Below are 5,974 nucleotides of genomic sequence, written 5' to 3'. Positions count from 1 at the left end.
TGATATCAGTACCTGAGGGATACCATACTTCAGAAACCATTCCTCTCGCAGTATTTCAACTGTTTTTTCAGCGTTTATCCTTTTCACAGGAAAAAGACGAACAAATTTTGTGAAAATATCTAGGCATACTAACAGATCTGTGTTACCTTTCTTACTCCTAACGAATCCACTCAAGTAATCAATGGCAATCATTTGAAATGGTTTTTGAGCATTTTTATGCTCTCCCAGAGGCGGTACCGTAGCCACGGTTGGATATTTAGATTGCTTGCATGTTTGACATTTGGACAAAATCCTTTTGATGTCCGTTTTCATTTTTGGCCAATAATATCTAAGTTTTATTCTTTCGAATGACTTATCCACTCCCAAGTGCATCAGCTTTTCATGTTCCTCTTCTACGACAGCACGAATTTTATCAGGTGGTACTACAATTTTCCACTCAAAATGGCCATCTTCAAATTCAGATCTGGTAGAGACAAATTTGTACAAATTGTCATTCTGAATTTTAAAATTTGGGTACTGATCAGGCGCATTTTGAATTTTGCTTTTGAGGTCTGAATACCAGTGTGATACTGAATCACTGAAGATGACACACACCGCTCGGCTCAATGTGTCACAGACTACATTATCCCGACCTTTGCGATGTTTCAAAGTCATGTCAAATTCTTGAAACTTCATAGACCACCTTGATAAACGAGAACTCGGTCTCCACTTCGACCTACAAATGAAAGTTATCGCTGAGCAATCGGTTACGAGAGTAAAATGCGCTCCTTCCACATAGGAACGAAAATGCTCAATGGATTCAAGGGCTGCCAAACCCTCTTTGTCTGTTGGCCCATATCTCTTCTCACACGCCGTAAGTTTTCTGGAAAAATACGCGATTATGTGTTCCCCATCGTCCCATTGCTGAGTTAAGATCCCTGCTATCGCCACATCACTGGCGTCGGACTGAACCACGAACTCTCTAGTCCAATCGGGATTTTTCAAAATAGGTTCTGCCATCAGACATTCCTTCAATTGGATAAAGGATTTTTCTGCTGCCTCACTCCAAACGATCTTTTTCGGATTGCCCTTCAGCAAATCCGATATCGGTGCTGAGATACCACTGAAATTTGGCAGAAAATTTCTGTAGTATCCTGCCATACCCAAAAACCTACGGATTTCTTTCGGGGTTTGAGGCCGGACAAATTTAGAGATTGCGGCCACCCTCTCGGGATTGGGCTGATATCCATCTTCAGAGAGAATGAAGCCAAGATACTTAATCTTCTTCACACAAAACCTACATTTTTTCAAATTTATAGAGAGATTAGCTTCTGCTAAACACTCCGCAACAATCTTCAAGTACTTAACATGTTCCTCAAAGGTTGAAGTTGCCACGATTATATCGTCGAGATAGGCGAAAATGAATGGCTCAAACTTTCCTTCCTTGAGAACTCTATCGAGTATCCTGGACATAGTGGCGCTGCTGTTGATGAGGCCAAAGGGCAACCGCTTATATTGAAACAGCCCCCGGCCAATAATTTTGAAGCTAGTATATTTTCGCGACTTTTCCTGCAAATTTACCTGTAGAAAAGAATCCTTCAGGTCTAATACGGAAAAATATTTATTCTTTCCCAGATTACTGAGTATGCGCATTGAATTAGCTAATGGGTAAGCGTCTTTTACCGTGCGAGCATTAAGTCGCCTCGCATCCAGACACAGTCGAATGTCACCGTTTTCTTTCGTTACCGGGACAACGTGTAAGGCCCAATCAGCATTGGATGGTTCAATTATGTCTAGTTTTAACAGCCTGTTAATCTCTGCATTGACCTTACGGTGAATACTTGGAGACCACGGATGTGGGTTCAAGTGGATGGGATTTTCATCTGTCAGTACTATCTCATGCTGCAACAGATTGCATGAGTCAAGTTTATCATCTTTGGAGCACTTGAAACTACTTACGACTTTATCGAGCTCCATTTGTTGGTCATTTGTGAGCTTATGAGAATTATTTTTCTCCTCAAAATCAGATGTAGCTAATTTAAGAATGTCAGCCGAACTATCAACTGTACACGAAAAAACTTGATTTGAACCGTCCACTGAACGTGAAATACTGTCATTGTTCGCACTGATTTTGAAATCGAACAATTTGAAAAAATCTATTCCTAACAAACAACGATCATTGAGCTCAGGGACTACGAGACACGGTAGAATTCTGGTTGCTCCATTAAGTGTAAATGGGACATCCACATACCCCTGAACTCCCAACTGTTCCCCACTGGCTGTCGTTAATTTGATTTTTGTGTGAAGTGGTTGCAAGGCTAAGTATTCTGAGATATTGCCAAAATTCGATCCCACTAGGGATACTTGGCTACCGCTATCCAGTAAGCCACACAAAGGAAGTCCTAGCAGAGAGAATTTAACATAGTATCGATTATCACCATCTAAATTGATCAGTACTGCATCAACTTCATGAAAATAGCTGGTGGAGCATTGAAGTTGCTTCTTCATTTCGTTCTTCAACTTATCTACACAATCGGAAGCAAGGCTCTCATTTGACGATGAAAACGAATCATATTCGTTTGATTCGGAGGTATTTAGAACATTTGAGAAATTCACCTCCTTGAATTCCTCTGTTTCAAGTTTTTTTCTTCACAGTATGGGCACTCCTCATAATGGAAGTCAGGCAATCCACACACGTAACAAAAAACTTGCCTCTTAAGGAAACAGTTGGTGAAATGATGGCCTGTCTTACGGCAGTTTAGGCAAACATTTCTCTCCGGTACCTCATACTTCTTCAAAATGTCTGCTTTGGACATTTTTTTCCACGATCCTTGAATGTTAATCTTCGGCAGATTAGACGTGCTCTGTTGAGCAGGAGAGTTCTTCTGAGAATTAGAATAAATTTGCGATTTATACCTAGTCTCTTCTCTGACTCTATCCCCCTGACGCTCACGGTTGACATAGCTATCATTCGCCTTCGCTTCTGGATTATGCTGTGGGTAAGAAAGGTTTTCGTGCCGATACAGAGGTGCGTTGAAAACATCACCCTCAAAATCATTTGAGGACTGCTGCTCAAACGAAAGGTCGACCTCATTGACCCTTCTGTTTTCAAACGCGAGGTTGAATCGACTCATCAAAGAGTCATTGTTTGCATCAATCCGCTCACAGAGTGACTCCAAGGTGCTCAGTGTATCCACCCTCACCAGAGCTAATCTATCTCTGTACGCTGGGCGCATCGTATGCCAAATAATTTCGAATTTGTCTTCCTCTGAGAGCGGTGTTGTTCTACAGAGGAAGAACTGTTCCATCCGCACCAAAAAATTAGAAAAAGATTCATTTCGTCCTTGGTACATCGACATCGATTTAACTTTGATGTAATGATCGATGTTGCTCGGAAGGAATTGCTTCCGCAAAGCCGTGACAAAAAAGTCCCAATTCTTGTAACGTAGTGTAGGCCACTTTGTCACGTACCAGGCACTAGCTGGACCAACCAGTAGTTGGTGCGCTGACTGGAACAAATCACCTTTACACATTCCTTCTGAAGCAGCAAAAAACTCCACCTGCCGCAAAAACAAGTTTAATCCAACACCGTTGTCCGTGCCCGAGTATCTAATCGGCCACTTCGAAATTGGCATGCTCTGTCTACTACTTGTGTTCCAGGGCACTCCATGAAACAACGGGTTGTTCATCATATTCACAGAACTACTCTCCGGTATGTTAAATCCGGGAGCCTGCAGAACCTCATCATCTTCCTTATCATCGTGATTCACAGGTAACACAGTTTTCTGCTCTATCACCCTTTGATTTTTTGGAATCGCACCAGTAGATATCACTTTCTTCCTACCATGATCGCTATCATTCAAATCAATCACAACGGGTACCTTCAGCGGTGCAGATACCTTCGCCGCGGGTTTATCTTCTCCTTCCGCGACCGGTTTGAGTGACTGTTCATTAATCTCACTCGTTTTTCGCGCGAACACTGCACTCAGACGATCCCGAAAATTCGGCGAAATAGTCAATCTTCTCCTCTCGTGTACACTCATCCTGTTCAAATTCATCTCCGGCTCGGATTCTACCTCACCGTCACTCATGATTTCGTTTTCACCACGGTATCTAAACTCTATCCAAAAATGTCTCTCGAACTATATCAATATCAATATCACGCTTTATGAGAATCGACCTATTGTTTTGTACCAATGATTGTATCGTTCGCTTTAAACTATACGAACTACGCACCTAAAGCTAGAGAAAGGAAAAAAAATAAAACGAATTCAAAGGGATATTTTCTATTTCAACAGCCATTTTGGCGACCTTGGTAGGATTTTTCTAATTCAATTGAAACAATAGAATTCAATACTTACGGCTACTATATACAATTTAGTGTGAGACACGTGGAATCAACTACGCAGTAGAATAATGAAACTAAATGTAAAATTTTGGGAAGTAATGCAATCAGAACAAATTTCAAGTATCTTTACAAAAGCCAATGATATTTTTTTTTGGACAAGAACCTCGTTAAGTGGAAATTACTAAGCACTTTTTAACGTTGGGCGCCATTTGTCACAAGGGGATTTCTTCCCACTGGCATGAGACAAAATTTAATTAAGAATTAGCTAGAACACATGCAAAAGCGCTGCCGTGCTTACAGACAGCCTGAACAGGTCCGCGGCTTAGCATCAAAATTCACTAAAACGATTCTAGTCCGCGATATCACCAGAGATAAAAAGAAATACTGAAATTTAACATGCGTAACCCATTTATTTTCCCACCCCAATATAGCTTAAATCTAAAGGTTTTTTGTACTTATCTAAATGTTGTAAGTGTGCAAACGTGTGGGAGTGTATCCATCGGCGACGTCACCAGCCATCCGGATGGCAGGACCCAGTCAGAAGCGCCGGACCAGGGTTCCACTGCGTCGCGACCATGGCCGTGATGGTCACTACATCTTCCACGACACGTTCGTTGGCGTCACTCAATAGGCCTGAGAGTGGGATCGAAAAGCACTTAGATTCGCGCACATAGATCACCAGTTTCTACTTGCTCACCGATCTCATAAGCACTAAAATCTACTCCATTATCAAATCAAGTCCCGTATATATAATGAAAACTGGACGACTTGCATGCATTACACGGTTTTGTCTAATAAAATTATCACGCAATTGCCGACCTTATCGCGCACTACTTGGTATTGCTTGTAGGCTAGATCATACGGAACTAACTGGATCGTTCAGAGATGCATGGGTGTAGGCAAAATTCTCATTTGGTTTATTCACCACTGCCAGATTCGTATTACTATTCGGCAAATGAGTGGTACGCTTCTACATCTCCCGATCATCGCATTTTGTGCAATTTTAGTACTGGTGAGCTGCACTCTAGCTGATTGTCTGGAGAGATCGGCATCGGCCTGTCTTCAAAGAGGATCCCACCTCATAGGTACTCGGAGAATTAGAGATGTATTTGCGTTTTGAAGATGGGTTCTGTGGTTCTGTTGTGGGGTGTAATGGTTTACAGATTCGAGAACCTCAACATTTATTTTTATTCTGGTGGGTTGATCTCCATTCCATGGTAATCGGGTAAAAGACTCTGTCGCATGCTAACATGTAGCAGGTGACAACCTTTCCAACGACCCTTGGACGGTCCTGATTACTTGTTTGGTTGCAAAGTTATAGCTTGCCAAATTTAGGGTCTCAAAAGCGGCATTTTTCAGTTGAAGCAGGTTCCCGGTGGCCACAGTGACCGAATCCGGATTTCTCCGGTGGTTTTGAAAACTAGACTTGTGCCCCTTTCATTTGAGCCAAAGAGATCCAAAATCGGTCAAGCCACTGATTTTTGCGAGCTGTCCAAAGTTTGGGGTCAAAAATGACCCCAGGGTCTTATTTGTAACTTTTTTTTAGAGACTAAGGAAGGTTAATATCTCGGAAACCAGTAGAGATATCGCAATTTTGAGCATAAATTTGGCCCAATGGGGTTCTAAAATCGCCGATTTAGTTTAGAA

This window comes from Aedes albopictus, chromosome 3 (genome assembly GCF_035046485.1).
Source record: "Aedes albopictus strain Foshan chromosome 3, AalbF5, whole genome shotgun sequence".
In the NCBI taxonomy this organism is placed as follows: Eukaryota; Metazoa; Arthropoda; class Insecta; order Diptera; family Culicidae; genus Aedes; species Aedes albopictus.
The sequence above is the reverse complement of the archived record's forward strand: the minus strand, read 5'-3'. Positions refer to the sequence as shown.